The 17,696-nt window shown below is 41.8% G+C and overlaps 1 protein-coding gene across 1 annotated transcript in view; it reads right to left on the bottom strand.

Moving 5' to 3' along the window:
* Positions 1 to 17,696, bottom strand: part of LOC122790878 (receptor-interacting serine/threonine-protein kinase 2-like) — a 528,574-nt gene that overhangs the window by 59,819 nt on the left and 451,059 nt on the right. The window lies entirely within an intron of this gene.

Below are 17,696 nucleotides of genomic sequence, written 5' to 3'. Positions count from 1 at the left end.
CCAGACCTCATACATTCTGCCAAAATAAAACCTAGTGGCAGACAGATCAAGCAGATACTAGATGGATCCTCATGAGTGGAAATACAGGATAGAGGTTTGCTGGATTTGGTCCAGATCTGGGTAACACTTCAAATAGTTCTGTTCACCTCCTTTCAAAACAGACAGTTGAAAAAATCTGTTTTGACAAATCCCTGCAGCAATGTTTGGAGGACAGATGCATTCCAATTCCCATGGACGTAAATGTTCCTTTATGCATTTTTACCCATTGCACAAATACCCAAGGTACTTCTAAAGCTTCACAAAGAATTAGCAAAGATCACTGTAGTGACCCCCTTTTGATCCAAGCAAAGTTGGTTCTCCCTTTTAATGGAATTTGACAAGGGCAATTACCACAAGCTTCCTCACACTCTAGATCTGTTCACACATTATTAGGGACAACTGGTGTACCCCAATTTAGAGCAGTTTCTACTGACAGACGGGACAATTTTATCTTAATACCTTTTTGGCATTTAGTCCATGAGGATGTGCAGCAGGTACTGAAGGATGCAAAAAAACCTGCAACTAGAACATCTTATGTTTACTAGTGGAAGAGGTTTTCTAGGTGGTGTTCTGTCCAATATCAGAGGGCCTGGTATGGTGTCTTCCCCTCTGGTTTTGAGATATTTATTTGACCTACTCAGTGATGGCTTAGCTTATTCATCTATCATGGAGGATCGTCCATCTTAGCTTGTCTGTCCATGGATTCCCCTATTTTGTCTCTTTTTGTTGTCAAACATTTTATGAAAGGAGTGTTGCACTTCAGACCTCCTCTCCTTGAAAGCAAACTCTCCTCCTTGGGATCTCAACTTTGTTCTTGAAAAATTGACCTGCTATCCTTTTGAACGTGCCTTTCAGGCTGATTTGAAGTTCAACACTTAGAACTGTTTTGGTTATTACCCTGACATCTGCAAGGCGATTCTCTGAACTGCAAGCTTTTTTGGGGGACCAACCTTATGTGACTTTCCACAAGGACAGGGTTGTTAATGGACTAATCCTTCTTTCATGCCAAAAGTTGTTTCTGAATTTACCCAGAATTAAGATATGAAACTCACATGTTTTCTTTTGGAATCTAAAAACAAGGGAGATAAGGTTCTGCATACCTTGGATGTGTTTAGAACTAAGCCCTTCAGGAATGCTGAACAACTAATTAACTGTTTTGGGAATAAGAAGTGTCAAACTGTCTCTAGGCATATAACTGGGCACTGGTTGCCCTGTGCTATTGTTTTTTGTTACTTCCAGAATGGTAAATCTATTCCATACATGGTTAAGGTACATTCCACCACAGCCTTATCCTCCTAGATGACATATTGGAAAGCAGTGGACTCAAAGCATTCTGCAGCAGCATGGTCCTCTGTTCAGACCTTTACAAATCACTAAAAATTGAATTGTTTCTCAAGTTCCAAACAAACTCTGACAGGACCATTCTTCAGGGGATCCTTATCCTTCTTCCTACCATGTAGGGTTAGCTTTGTGAATCTACCCATATGCCACTGAGGCAATGTGAATGATGAACGTAGTATAGCTGAGTAAATCAAAAGTACAGTTTTGTACCTACCATAAATGTAGATGTCCGAACTGGATAGCATCTGCAGTCATAACAGCTGGGTTGTCCTGTCGTCAGGCAGCCCTTCAGTCGGCCGGATTCCAAAGTCCGGGTCCGGCTTCGGCTGATGTCGCACTTCACCCGACGTCATCTCTGTTGGTCTTCGGGTATAAAAGCATCAGCCGACGCCATTTTCCTCAGTGTTTCTTGCCCCAGATGCCAGAAGCCCTCTTGGAAGGCTAAAAATTTTTGGATAGAATGCCAATGTTTCCAAAAAAAAGGTTATAGGTAAACACAAAAATAAGCATGTATATACATATATACAAACAAATACACCATAAAAGACTCCCCCCCACCAGCTAGCTATAAGGGAGGGGTAAACACCCTAGGAGTACCACAGAGGGGAAGGAGGGAGGGTAATCCTGACTGCAGATGCTATCCAGTTCGGACATCTACATTTATGGTAGGTACAAAACTGTACTATGTCCTTCATGGATGCATCTGCAGTCATAACAGCTGGGTAGAATACCATAGCCAACTAGGGGAGGAGGATAAAGGAAGATTATGGTGTGTTTAGGATCCCTTGCAGTACAGCAGTGGCAAACCCTGCTCGGGATCTGGAATATAGAGGTAAATTATAGTGCTTGGCAAATGTATGCACGGAGGTCCAAGTAGCCGCCTCAATAATGTCTTTGGTTGCCACTCCTCGTAAGAAGGCTGTGGTAGTGGCTGTTGCCCTTGTAGAATGAGGTCTTATGTTCTGTGGAATTGGTTTTCCATGGAAGGAGTAACAGAATCGAATGCAATTTCCTATCCATTTGGAGATTGTCTGTTTGGAAATAGCTCTTCCTTCCCTTCCTGTTGCATAGGCTACAAAAAGTTGGTCAGTCTTTCTGTTGCTTTTGGTTCTGTTCAAGTAGTAGCGTAGCTGTCTATGTACATCCAAGGTATGCAATATTCTTTCCCCTCTGTTTTGTGGGTTGGGAAAGAAGGTAGGTAGGTGGATTGCCTGATTTAAGGACACTCTGGATACCACCTTAGACATAAAGGTTGGATTAGTCCTCATGGACACTCTATCTTGGTGGAAGATTAGGAAGGGTTGCACTGCCATTAAGGCCTGTAGTTCTGAAACCCTCCTTGCTGAAGTAATTGCCAGTAGGAAAGCAGTTTTCCATGACAGGTGTTGTAGGTCTGCTGTTGCTGCTGGTTCAAAGGGTGATAGTGTCAACTTTTCTAGTACGAAGTTCAAGTCCCAAGCTGGCAATGGTGGTTTCCTTGGAGGTTTTACATTCTTGATTCCTCTGAGGAACTGTTTGAGCAAAGGGTGTGAAAAAACAGGTGGATCAAAGCTGTATTCTGCTGAAATAGCTGATGCATGTATCTTGATGGAGGAGTAGGACAGGCCTGAATAGAGAAGTTCGGCCAGGTACTCCAGAATGTTAGGCATATCTATGTTTGACACATCTTTTTCTCTTTCAGAACTCCAAGTGACAAACCTTTTCCATTTTCCAGCGTAGTTCCTTCTTGTTGAAGGTCTGCGTGCTTCAAGAATAATGTCTTTAACTCTTTGGGAAAGTTCTTGATTAGCTGCTGCTATGTGACGTTCCATGCAGTCAGTTGTAACGTTTTCAGGTTTGGATGTATGGTGCTGTAGTTGTTCTGAGTTAGCATCAAAGGCATCAGGGGTATTGGCCACATATTGTTCCGAGACATGCTCCTCAGCAGTGGGTACCAGTGTTGTCTTGGCCAGTTTGGAGCTATCAGGATTATCCTTGGATGTTCTTCCTTGATTTTTAGTAATACTTTGTGTATCAAGGGAAAAGGTGGGAATGCATATGCTGTTAGGCCTTTCCAGCTGAAGGAGAGAGAATCCACTTTCCATGCTAGTGGGTGGAATGTCCTTGTGCAGAATTTTTGGAGCTGGTGATTGTGAGGTGATGCGAATAGATCTATCTGAGTCATTCCCCATTTCTTTGTGATGGTCTTGAAGATGTCCGGGTGCAGGTGCCATTCGTGGGCATCTGATGTGGTTCTGCTTAATATGTCTGCTAGAGTATTTTCTTTTCCTGGTACAAATATTGCCTGTAGCTGGATGTTGTAGCTGAGTGCCAGGGTCCACAGTTCCAAAGTCATTCTGCATAGGGGGTATGAATGAGTGCCTCCCTGTTTGTTGATGTACCACATGACTGTGGTGTTGTCTGTCCTTATCATCAACTGGCCCTCTTTGAGAAATGGTCTGAACTTTTGAATTGCCAGTTTTACTGCCAGCATTTCTTTTAGGGTGATGTGCAGGTGAAGTTGATCCTGAGTCCACAATCCTTGCACGCGTTTGTCCATCATGTGGGCCCCCCATCCTAGGTCTGAGGCATCTGTTGTGATGTTCTGGCTTGCTTGACATCTGTGAAAAGGAAGGCCTGGGTTTGACTGGCATGCCTGAGCCCACCATAGGAACTCCTGTTTTATGCATGGAATTAGTGGGATTTCTGTTTCTAGGCTGTGCCTGTGCTGGGACCATAAATTCCTTAGGTACCACTGTAGTTTTCTCATATGAAGTCTGGCAAATGGGACTAAAATTATGCATGATGCCATGAAGCCCAAGGCCTGCAGTACCTTTCTTGCTGTTAACTTGTTCAGTTTTGTTAGTGCCAAGAAGTAAAGAGGGAGTTCTTTTTGTTTTTCTGTAGTTAGGAATGCCATTTGTCTTACTGTGTCCAATTCCGCTCCCAAGAATGTCCTTGTTTGGGATGGTATCAGCCTTGACTTTTGTAAATTGACTGTGTATCCCAGTGCTTGTAGCAAGTAAATGACCCTTTGTAAATCTGTTGTCAACTTGCTTTTGTTGTCCCCTTGTAGCAGGCAGTCGTCCAGGTATGGGTAAATTTGAATTCCCTGTAGTCTGCAATGGGCGATTACTGATGCCAGGCATTTTGTGAATACTCTGGGCGCAGTAGATAAGCCAAAAGGCAATGCTGAGAATTGATAGTGCTCTGATCCTGCAAGAAATCTGAGGTATCGTCTGCATATTGGTCGAATGGGGACGTGCAGGTATGCCTCCTTGAGATCTAGAGTTACCAGCCAACACTCCTTGCCCAGCATGGGAAGAAGTTGCTGTAGGGTCAGCATTTTGAATTTTGGTACAATGATGTATGTATTTAAGGTGGACAGGTCGAGAATTGGTCTCCAACTTTTTTCCTTTCTTGGAACTAGGAATAGTCTGGAGTAGAACCCCTTTCCTTGCTCTGCTGTTGGTACTTTTTCCACAGCTCTCATGTTTGCTAACTCCATTATCTGTTGTAGAGCTTCTGCTTTTTGATTTGGAGGTAGATTTGGCATTCCTCTTTTGACTGGTAAAGTGTGGAAGTGGAATCGGTAACCTTGATCTATGGTTTGTAAAATCCACTTGTCTTTTGTTATGTGGTGCCAGTTCTTTGAAAATAAGGTTAACTTTCCGCCTAGAGGAGCTGCTATTTGTTCTCTGGTAGGCGGATTTAGGATTAAGTCACTGAGGCTGTGCTGTTGTAGTGGCAGTGGTTGTGTCTGAGCCTCTGTTGTTACCTTGCCACTGTCGTCCTCTGTAGGCACCACCTCTAGATTGGTTTCTGCCTCTGAAACGTCTATTCCTGCCCCTTTGAAATCTTGTGGAGTCAGGAAAGGACCAATTTTTGGCAGGCCAGTTCCTGCTAAACCTTGGGGGTTGAACCTGCAGGAAATCTTTAACCGTTTGGACTAATTTTGCTTTTTCTTCCATTTTCTTTATAACCTGCTGGGCAGGTGTACCAAACAAACTTGTCTTATCCATAGGAGCATCTAGCAACTTAGCTTTAACATGATCCGGTAGAGGTTGCTCCTTTAGCCATGCATGCCTTCTTATCACTGTGCCAGTCATGGCTGATCTAAATGAAGCCTCCAGTGCATCATAGCCACATTTTAAGGAATGGTTACTAACCTGTTGTATGTTATTTACCATTTCTAATACATATTTCTTGTCAAGAGATTCATCAGTGGTTAGCTTTTTAGTTAACTGATCAAGCATAAACTCTTGGTATTGTATCATGTGAAATTGACAGTTTAAAGCTCTAGCTGAGAGAGTAGCTGAAGTGTAAACCTTTTACCCCATCTGTCTAATGACCTTGCTTCCCTTTCAGAAGGAATAGGTTTTTTAGCTATGGTCGCGGCTACTGCCTTGGGACCCTGGGATATAGATTCGGGGTCTGCAAGAGGTGCCTTGTAAAGGTGGTGATGAGTGTCTGGCACCCTGTAAAATTTGTCTGGTTTGGCAGGGGCTGGGGGCAATGAATCTGGAGCAGAGCAGACATCATTGAAAGCATCATCTACCACAGAGAGAACAGGAGGTATAGCTAAAGGCCTGTGCTGTGGAAGGCGTAGAAAGGTTCTAAGTCTTTTTCTGGAATCTGAAAAATCTTGTTGCTGCCATTGGAAATGCTCTCGCATGGCATGTAAGGTTTCCCCAAAGGAGAATTCTTCTGGAGGAGAAGCAGCTGGAATAGATTCTTCAGCATCAGAATCTTCAAAATTGGAGAAAGGGGCCTCTGGCTGGTTAGTTATGTCTGATTCATCAGCCGAATCATCAGAGGACACTGGCTCAGGGGGCTCTGCCCTAGGTCTCTTCTCTGGGGGCTGAGAGGCCCTGTCTGGGTGAGATTGAGATCCTCTAATTAATGAAATTAAATCTTCTGCTAAAGTAAGCATTTGAGAACTAGAAGAGGGCCTGGTTGAGGGGGGTTTAACAGGCACTGTTTTAGAAGTCTTGGCTGCTTTAGCCCTGGCGAAGGCCTTAATGGACATGGCTGCTGGAGGCCTAGCAGCACCACGTGCTGGGGTAGAGACATCCAAGGGAATGGTGTCTGATAAGTCATTGGCAACCACCGTAGTGGATAAAACTTCTGAGGTTGGTTCAAGAGTTGTAGCAGGGGCCTCAGCTGTAGAGATAGATTCAGCTGTACTTTGCTCAGTTTTCTCGGTTTCGGCCGAAACCGAGACACTCGCGGTTTGTTTAAGCATGGTTTCGGCCGAAACCGCGGACCGCGAGTGTCGGTCTTTATCTTTGCGTTTTTTGGCAGAAAGTGTAGTCGGAGGATCCGACGACATAATGTACGCAAAATCAGAACCGAAAAACTGTTCTGCAAACTCCGACCGACGCCTAAGCGTTCGTCGGTTGAAAGAAGCACAGGCCGAACAGGCTGCTACGTCGTGGGCTGGGCCTAAACAAGGCAGACAGTAAGAGTGGAAATCTTTATGAGGTATTTGTTTCCCACAGGTTAAACAATTATTAACTTTTTCTGACATCGGCTGAGGCAAGAAAGAGTCCCCAACGGGTACTTAGCTTTAGAAGTCTTCAAGTAGTATTCGGTAGAAGTAATCTCTGGATCCGACCGACCGGCACTTGCGAACAGCTTCTGCTTCGGGCGCCACGCGGCAAGAAAGACTGAGGAAAATGGCGTCGGCTGATGCTTTTATACCCGAAGACCAACAGAGATGACGTCGGGTGAAGTGCGACATCAGCCGAAGCCGGACCCGGACTTTGGAATCCGGCCGACTGAAGGGCTGCCTGACGACAGGACAACCCAGCTGTTATGACTGCAGATGCATCCATGAAGGACATCTTACCAGTAACAGTAAGAGTTCAAATTTTACACTGCCTCAGTGGCAGCACTCACCCATACTCCCGCCCCCCATTCTATGTATAGTTTGATGATATCCACCCTTGTTCTGTGGCTTTGATTATTTGTGTTGGTGTTTTGTGGCTGCAGATTGTTTGGTATCAGACAATTCTTGCTTCTGGTCCTTCTTGATTCGTATTACCTAGCATTAAAAGCCTGAATAACTGACTTTCTGTGACAGGGGTTAGGATTCCCATGAATGGAGGGGCTTAGCTAATCCCTAATCAGAAAGAAACACAGGAGGGGATTCTGAGCCCCGGAAAGCTTCCAGTGTGGGTATGTATGCAGGCACAGAATCCATATGCCACAATGAGGCAGTGTGGAATTTGAACATCTACTGCTATAGGTATGTAGGACTTATGAAACTGTACTTTACATTTGTTTTTTCTAAGAACTGTATTCAACCATCCTGGTATTAGGAAAACCAGTGTAACTATCCATGATTGCATTTTCCTCAAAATTCAATCATTTATTAAATCATTGATTAAGTTCTCAAAAAATACACAGTGGTTAGCACTGCACTATAAAGGTAGATATTTCACTTCTGAACACTTTACATTTTGTAAAAAGTACTGTTAATATATTTTCATTGTAATATTTACACCACTGTTAGTAGATGTAAAAACATGGTAATAACAGAATAAACTATTTTCCAACATAACTACTTCCAGAATCATCTTAAGTTCTACTTAGATACTAATACAATACTTGATACGACAAATTTAAGATAACATACATATTCATATGCCTACATAATTATTTGCTATAAGAATTTCTTCTTATAAGTTAAACCAGTACTATTTTCCATAATAACAATATCTGGTATAATCAGATTATAATGCAAACCACTGAAAGTATACCTAATGAAATAAGAGAAACGTGTTTTAACTTCTTGCTGATACTGGAGATGGCTCCTAATGATAACGGAGTTAATCACTCACAAACACAGCGAAGAATGAATGTTCTGCCTTTCATCCTTCAGGTGTATGAATATCTAACTCTGCATATACAACACGACTACTATACTATAGTAAGTAGTATTCTGTTTGATGCTTGTTTGGAAATCTTAAGACTTGAAATATCGATTCACTTTCTATACTTCACTAAAATCACACAGGTCAGATATCACTGTTTTTGTTAGACCTTGAAAACATTAGTATAATTTTCATCTCTAGATGTGGTTCAACACAGTGTACCTATGATGACTTTCCAAAACCATATCTCTTGCACTGTTGTACTTTAATGTGTATAAACAAAGTTCTCCTGTTACACAGATACTCTGCAAACTATTAGGCATTGTGAAACTTGTTCTGTGCAACACCAAATTAATTACTCATACTTTAACTGTGGATATCAGTTTGTTTACTTTGAAACTTTCTTAAAACTAAGTTTGTAAAACATGCTATGTACATCACTGTACATAAAAGTGTTGATGTGACTTTGTTCTGCATGTGCTTGGATTATGGCTGAAAAGGGTCAATTGCCCAGTCCATTCACCTGAGAAACAAACAGAAATAAATTATAGAAATAGAGACTAATATAACCCCCAAAGGTAACAAATAAAAATGAAAAGCAAAAATATTTTCCTGGTTATAATCCCAAAGAAAAAAGGAAGAAAACATGTTACCCAGATCATCAGGTAAATTTCCTACAGGATTAGGCATACTCAGGCCTTAATAGTTAAGGATAAACTAAATGGGCTGAAGCCAACCTAATAATTGGTATATTAATCATATGGAATCTGTCTCACTACCAATCCATTTCACTTACTTTAGAAATGTAAAATAACTACACATATCCATCCAGATTTACAATTTAAATTTCACAGAAAAAATGAACATTTAGATTATTACTTGCACAGTGGCATATTCCTCTCACATTTTTAACATCTTTAAATCCCTGCTCTCACCCTTAGTGGCTGCACGCCCCTGCTCTAGTGTCCTTACCACCAAGTAGCTTCCCTAGCCTCTGCCCAACACTGAATTCTGAATCCACCCTGCTGGTCGTAGAAAGAAAACCAGCACCTTTTTACAAGTAAAGGACGCAATCTACCCACTCCCTGAACGTGCTATCTCTGCAACTAAAGGATTAATGAAACTTCCCTAGCCTCTGCCCAACACTGAATTCTGAATCCACCCTGTTGGTCGTGGAAAGAAAACCGGTGCCTTTTTACAAGTAAAGGACCAATCTACCCACTCCCTGAACGTGCTATCTCTGCAAACAAAAAGATTAATGAAACTTCCCTAGCCTCTGCCCAACACTGAATTCTGAATTAACCCTGCTGGTCGTGGAATGAAAACTGGCACATTTTTACAAGTAAAGGACCCAATCTACCCACTCCCTGAGTGTGCTATCTCTGCAAACTAAAGGATTAATGAAAGTATGTGTAAAAACTGTTAAAACTGCTAGCATACAAACAATTCCCATACCCCTGCTAGGTGGTTAGAAAACGGTCTCTACCAGGTGTTGCAGCAGCCAACCCTCCCCCACTCTGTATCCACACACTTGCCCTTCTTTCGCCTTCTCCTAGCTTTTAAAGCCCCTCTTTCAGTCCATCCCCGGCCTCTGGATCTACCGTGGCCCAGAGATGTATTAACGCGGTTTTGCCACTAGATGGCAGCCTGTACCTACTTTTAACACTTACCCTTGGTGTAGCACCTTTTTAACTTACTAGTGTAGATTTCACTATCTCTACTTTCTTCCCTACTCCCTTACGAATATATCTGCTTCCTCTACTATACGTTCTTGGGGTTTACCCTACTTCCTTTGTGTATACTCTAGCCCCAAGCTTGTTACCTGCTATACTGATTGTTCCCATCCTGATACATCCCCTTGGCTCTTCCCACTCTCTTCACCCTGCAGGCACTCCGCTCCCCTACCCTGCCCCCAATTTCCACCCACCCACCCAGTACTCCTACATTTATCACCTTGTCACACCCCCTCATCTAGAACCACTCCCAATCATAGTTTCATAGTTTAGTACTAGGCTATCTGCCCTGGGGCATTTGTAAGCCTAGCCATAGTGATGTGGCTTTTGCCACCCCATGAAATGGTACAGAAATGTACAGAATAAATTTAGAATATTGTGCCTTTGTCTAGTAGTGACACAATAAAGGTCCCCTTATATAATAGGATTAGTTTACTGTGCCCCTGTCTAGCAGTGACACAGATGTGACCCCTGGGGTAAACTTACGATCTCCCATTAACTCATCAAGGTTTCTCTTGAAGAGAGTCAGTGAGGGGCTCTGCCTAATACGAACTGGGATCTTGTTCCAAAGCATGGGAAGCCTCTGGGTTATGAATCTATCCCTCCAGCATGTCCTATTCATACTTGTGCCAAGGTTTAAGTCCTTAGCTCTCGTGGTCCTGATGGATTTGGATTTTTTGAGGTGGAGCATGTCCATCAGATCCTGATTGGACATGGCCTTGTACGTCAGGCAGAGACCACCTCTGAGCAGGCGATATGCTACTGAATAGAGCTGAAGTTTCTTTAGTCTGGCAGAATAAGACATATGTTGGAGACCCTTGATCCTCTTGGTGAGGTACTTTTGTGGTCTCTCCAGCTGTTGCAAATGCCGGGTGAGGTACATACCAAATAGGGCATTGTACTCAATCATGGGTCTGATGAGGGAGCAGTATAGTGGCACAATGACATCCTTGGATCTGGATGTGAATCCCTTCATGATGAGGTGTGCAAGGTAGAATGTTTTTCTAACCACTTTGGCAACGTGGGTGTCAAATGAGAGGTCGCTGTCGACTTGGGTCCCTAGGTCTCTGATTACTTTTTCCGTACTCAGTGGGTTGCTGTCTATGTGATAATTTGTGGGTACTTTGTTTTTCCCAAAGGGGATGACTATACATTTTTTGGCATTTAGTTTAAGACCGTGACTCCGGCACCAGTTGTCCGTTTCTGTGAGGCCTTTTTGTAGGATGTAATTGTCCGCTGGTGTATCGACTATGGCGCCTAGTTTGCAGTCATCTGTGAACTTTGTCAGCCACAACCCTCCCATGTTTGCTTTAACATCTGAGAAATAAATGCCGAACAAGAAGGACACCACTTGTGACTGGCTTTGAGTCTGACATTGCTCCAGCGATTTTAACTTTATGGGTTCTGTCCTTTAGCCAGTTTGCTACCCATCTAGTGACATAAGGGTTTACGTTTAAGCTGTTGAGCTTATCTATGATGCCTGAGTGGGGTATTGTGTCGAAGGCCTTAGCCAAGTCCAGGTAGGCTGTATGGACTGCTTTGCCCTCATCAATGGCTCTAGTGATTGTTTCAAAAAAGTCAACCAGGTTCAAAAGGCAGGATCTGCCCTTTACAAAGCCGAACTGGGTGGGGTCAAGTGTCCGTAGGTCCCCTATGTCTCTGTTTATGAGTTCCATAATGATTCTTTCCATAGCTTTGCAGACCAGGCTGGTTAAGCTTATGGGGCGGTAGTTCCCAGGGTCTGTAGCGGTACCCCCTTTGTGGAGTGGGACCACTGTTGCTGTACGCCAGTGTTCAGGTACATATCCTGTAGTAAGGCTAAGGGTAAATAGCATTTTTATGTGCGGGTTTAGCTCCTCTTGGAGTTCACGTAGCACGCAACCCGGGATACCATCAGGTCCCATTGATGCTGTGTTTTAGCTTTGTTTAGGGCGGTTCTCACTTGGTCATTAGCAACAATCAGCTCCTTCCCATCAGTCTTACAGCCTAACCCACTAATACAACCCTCCCTAACCTCATAAACTACATTAATTGGTGACTCCCCACCCTGCTCTCTAATAAACACTACTTAACCCCAAAATGCCTCCACAAACTTCTTCCACACCCCCCAAAACAAAACCTTTTTATTGCCCAATACCCCCAATCATACTTCTCTATCTTATCACAGCCTACAAATACCTATACCTCCCTGGCTCTCACTACCCTAGATCCAAAGACACCACTATCAACCTGCCACATAACTCAAAACTAATATTATCCCAACTCCCCTCAATCTTTTCTAATGTAAAACCTCTCCATCCAATTGGAGCGACTTATGTCAACCCTAGAACCAAATACTATCACAAACTCTTACTAAAACTACAGAAAGTTGAAAACAGATCACTACCTAACCTCCTAGAAGACGTTGACATCCACCCTAACCCAGGCCCAATCCCACGTATTGCTATCAACTCCACAAACAATACCCACACTAGTCTACGAAACTCAAATAACGTCACCTAAACATCAGAAGTGTAAATAACAAGATTCACTACTTACATGCCCTGCTAGATCTCCACTTCCCTGATATGCTATGCCTTTCTGAAACCTGGCTCAAACCTAATACCTCTGATAATGTGATTATACCCCCCCGGAAATAACATATTAAGACTTGACCACAGCACTAGGAAAGGAGGTGGAGTAGCCATCCTGTATAAATCCACACTGACCAAAATGAATACTCCACAGGCCTTGATAACTAGCAATGCTGAAATACTCATCACAAATGTCCAACTCTACAAACATAAATCCATAAACATAGCCTGTATCTATATTCCCCCAGGTGGCCACACTAACACCACAGAAGGTATCCTCCAGTGGTTATCCACTAACCGCCGCCAAGAGGCTATTATTCTTGGGGACTTCAGATGTCCCCTCCACCCATATAAATTTACATGGCTTCTCCCAGATCATATCCTCCCCTACCAGACTCAATAAGCCCAACAATAGGGAAAGTATCCTAGACTGGATACTTATAAACAACCAACCCCACAAATATTACACAGGTACTCTACCTGAGGACATCAGTGACCACTTCCTGACCTATAAAATCAGAAAAAAATGACATTCTTCAAAAAACTCCCTTTAAAACTATTAGGAGTACTAAGAACTTTATTCAAACTAATTTCCAGAATGAACTTAAATCATGTGACTGGTCCGACCTAAAACTACTTCCTCTAGACGAAGCAGTCTCATACTTTAACACTAAATGTCTTACTATCTTAGATAACCATGCTCCCAAACGTACTATGTGAACGAAGAACAAAGTAGCATCATGGTTAACCAATGATACAACACAAAAAATTAACAGAAACAAAGCTTGGACCTCCTGGAGAACCAATAAATCCCAAAGAGATCACATCAAATATAAACAATTAAGAAATGATACCAAGAAGTCCATCATCCCAGACAAAAAAGTTACTACTATAACCTGCAACAGAAAAACCAAACTCAACCACAAAAATTCTGAACAGGCTTAAATAGACTCCTCCACCCAGGTAAATCATCAACCCCTACCCCCTTAGCTACCCTACAACAACCTCCTAATATTGTTGCTAATACCTTTAATACTTTCTTTACAGAAACCATGCAATCCCTAGCCAACCAACTATCTCCCAATACCTCAACTACTACCATATCCCCACAACAAAATAAAATCCCCTTCAAGTTTGATCCAGTACCTACATCATTTAAGTCCCAGCTTAACTGAAACCCACCACTCTTTGAGCAGACCTACTTCCCACAGATTTTCCCCAAAAAGCTGCCAATGAAATTGTATATCCAATTTCAATTTTAATCAATCGAACTATTCTCGAATCTTACATCCCCTCCATCTGGAAGATCTCTCATATTATTCCTCTTAAAGGGGGACATTCCACTGAACTCTGAAACTATAGACCTATTGCCATATTATCTCTCCTTGCTAAAATAATGGAAAAATGTACTCAAACAATACCTTGCATACCTGAATCAGAACAATCTCTTAGCCCTCTCCCAGCATGGATTTAGACCTTCCCGCAGCACTCGCTCAGCCCTTCTCTCCTTCTCTCACACAATAAATCATAACCGTAATGACAAGCTCTCCTCTGCTCACTTTCTGGACCTGTCCAAGGCATCTGACATGGTAAACCACCAACTACTCCTAGACACACTAAAATCACTCTGTATAGGCAACTTGGCAATTAGCTGGTTGCATTCATACCAAAGTGACAGACAACAAGCTGTACTATGGAAAGATCACCTATCCCCCCCTCCTACCAGTCACCCTTGGAGTCCCCCAAGGATCTATATTAAGTCCCCTCCTATTCTCCATATTCATCAATGACCTGCACAAAATCATCCCAGATGCAACTTGTATTCAGTATGCAGATGTAATTTGCTCTACCACCTCACCCACAGACTTACAATCCTTAACCCAAATCACTTTCAGCAAAGTAGAAAACTGGCTCACTAGTTGCCGACTACTATTAAACCCAAATAAAACCAAACTATTACTCTTCTCCCCTACTCGCAAACTCTCCTCACCATCTTTCTCCATAATATCTAACAATAGCACCATAATTTCCCCAGAACCTTGTACTAAACTAATAGGGGTAATCATCGGCAACAACCTAAAGTTTGATGCTCACATAGACAAAACTATCAAAACAGCTAATAAAAAACTAAGCTCTTTATACAGAATTAGACAATTCCTAACCCCAGCTGCCAGAGCTGTTATTGCCTGGACACACCTGCTATCAACCCTTCTTTACGCCTCACCCATATCCGTAAACCTAAGCAAATCATACTTACTAGCTGCTACAATAATATAGCCAAATTTGCTACTGGTTCAGCTTATAGAACCCATCACTGCCTAAACCTTAAATCCCTGGACTGGCTAGAACTACCCTATCAACTTCAATATAACCAACTTATGGTTGTTCACAGAATTCTCTTCCAACCACACAGTACACCCATACTGAAATATATTATCACTCCCTACAATAATCTAAAAGCCCTCCACTCTTCCAACAGATTGCTAGTACAAACTACAAAAGCTCACAACGCAGCTGGAGACTCACTGTTCTCCAGCTCTGCTGGCAAAAACTGGAACTTGCTTCCTACTGAACTTACTACTCTGTCCTCCCTACCCCAATTCAAAATATCCCTAAAGAAACACCTAAAAACACACTGGCTTTGTCCATGCACAAACCCTGACTAACCCCACTCAAACCTAGCTAACCTAGCTACATGTATAAAAATTCAGATCCTTAAGTTGCTCTGAATTAATTTGTCTCTCTCCTGCTGGTATGATTTGTAATAAGATGTTAGCAGATATTTTAGCCACCTTAAGGCTATGTGTTCCCCTTTCTAGATATAATCTCTTCCCAGATGGAATTTCCATCTATTTCCTCATTAACTATTAACTTCATCTATTTCCTATCTGTACTTTAGAAAAGCATGTAATTGTGTATCTAGCATTAAACATATATCTATGTTGTTATAATACAAAATAAGAATTTCACTGTAATTACACTTGTTCATGTATATTTGGAGCTTTTCTCCCTGGGCATCCGCTGAAAATGGACATGTATCCAGTTGGACTTTCCCGGTTAACAAATGTAAAATAAAATAAAAGTATGCCTTGTAACGTAAGCATCCCTAATAGCTTTTATTCTATACATCCCCCAGAAGAAATATTCAATCTTGAAACTATCCAAATGGCAATCTGTGACCCCTACTTTATGTTAAAACACAAGGCAAAAAGTTCCAGCTTACATTAAAAAAAAATACAAATACAATTAGATTAAATTTGCCCACTGTCTCAAAAATAAGCAAAACATAAACTAACCTCCTTAAAACTATGACATCCCTCCAGTGCTGTAATTATGAATACCCAGATATAGCGTATGTATTTCTAACATGCCTAAAGAGAATTAAAAGTGGCATGTTTGAAGACCCACTGTGAAACCATTGCAGTTTAGATAAAACTCAATGTGAGGGAGAAGGAGACACAAGAGAAAAGGGATCATAAGAGGTACTGTAAAAGTTTACTTCCTAAAAGGAACAATTCAAATAACAAGTAGTAAAAGGTCAGCCTATCCCAAATGAATCTATTTGTTATTACCCATGTGAATGCAGGTAGGTCAGCAATGCTCAAAAACATTCACATAGCAACTTAAAAGGTACAAATCTTAGGATGGGGAAGGCCAAAATACCAGTCCCCAAGATAAACTTCCTGCTAAGGATTTGGGGTTGATGTGTCAGGTATTCCCATGGTTACTCTATTTGGTAGCATTCTTACATGCGGTAGAATGCTAGTGTGGAGTACAATGAAAATGGGAGTTTATATCCTGCAGTGGGAGAGGCAGGTGCGAGTGTTCTTCATTGTAAAGGCTGCTAGCTGGTGTTCTTGTCTTCAGCGTGTGCCATTTTTAGGTTGTCCAAACTTGCATTCTGCTGTTCTGATTTCTAGGCGAGCTTAGTATAACACACTTGTAATAGATTGTGCTCCATTTAGGCCTGGTTCAGTGTAGGCATTCAGGCTAATTTGTTCTAATTTTAAATTTCTTTCATTCTAGCACACCTCTAATAGATTGTGCTCCATTTAGGCCTAGTTCAGAGTAGGCATTCAGGCTAATTTGCCATTCCAATTCCCTTTCTTTTGTGAAATGGCATTAAGATCTCAACCAAGCTAGAAGTATTCAGCATTTTCGATTATATGAAATGTAACGTTAGAGTAGCCTGTGTATTCCAAGGAGTGTACTGCAAGTGGATTTTTTGGGTCTATCTTCCTAATCTCAGGAGAATGTTGGGTAATTCTCCTTCTGAGATTATTTTTGGTTTTTCCAACATAAAACGCTGTACACTTGGAACACTGCAAAGTAGACAGCTGGTTCAATGCTACAGGTATGTCTACCTGTACTACAAATATTTTTGTTGAAGTTAGGGCAAGTAAAGAAATTCTTACCACTCCTGAAGGTGACAAAGTTATAGACAGAAGGGATACAATTGAAGGTTCCATTAGTTAGTGTGTGTTCCTTCTTGGTGGTGCTCTCTAGTCAGTCTTTTACATGAATACCCTTTTTGTAGATAAAAAGAGTTCAAAATCAAGAATCCAAAAGATGGTCCTGTTTTCTTTAATGATGCTCCAGTTGTCCCTCAGTGCTTTTTTAAAAAAAATCTTTCCTACATCTTTCAAGTTGAAGCCAAGTACGTGTTTTTGTGATACTGGTTAAACCAAGATATTCAATGTAACTCAACTGCTCATCAAAATAATCAAAATTTCAGCTGCATTTCTATGTGTAATCTGAATCCTACATGTATATATTTTACAGACTGTAATTATCCTAAGATGTAAGCTGATGGTAGTCTTGCTGTTTGTTTTAATTGATGCCTGTATTCTTACTGGATCTTTGCAGTGTTAATTTTGTACCTTTTGTACCCGGATCTTGACTGACAAGGGTCTCCGGACCAGCTTGCCCACCCAGTTATCAAAATGTAAAATAAATAAATAAATTCCAGGATCATGCTTCTGATTAATTTTCCAGCTCCTGGATCTGTGTAGGTGATTTCCAGTCTTCCTAGTTCATGTCTTGCAGGCTTGTGCAGTGTGATATTAATCCTTTTGATTTCTCTAATTGGCCCTAGAATCTGTGAGGCAGTCTTGGAGTCATAACCTCTCAGAATGAAATCCTTCTGTGGAGAA

Source organism: Protopterus annectens, chromosome 16.part0 (genome assembly GCF_019279795.1).
Source record: "Protopterus annectens isolate FY-2018-M chromosome 16.part0, PAN1.0, whole genome shotgun sequence".
Lineage (NCBI taxonomy): Eukaryota > Metazoa > Chordata > Ceratodontiformes > Protopteridae > Protopterus > Protopterus annectens.
Note: the sequence above shows the minus strand (reverse complement) of the source record. Positions and strands in the feature narration are given on the sequence as shown.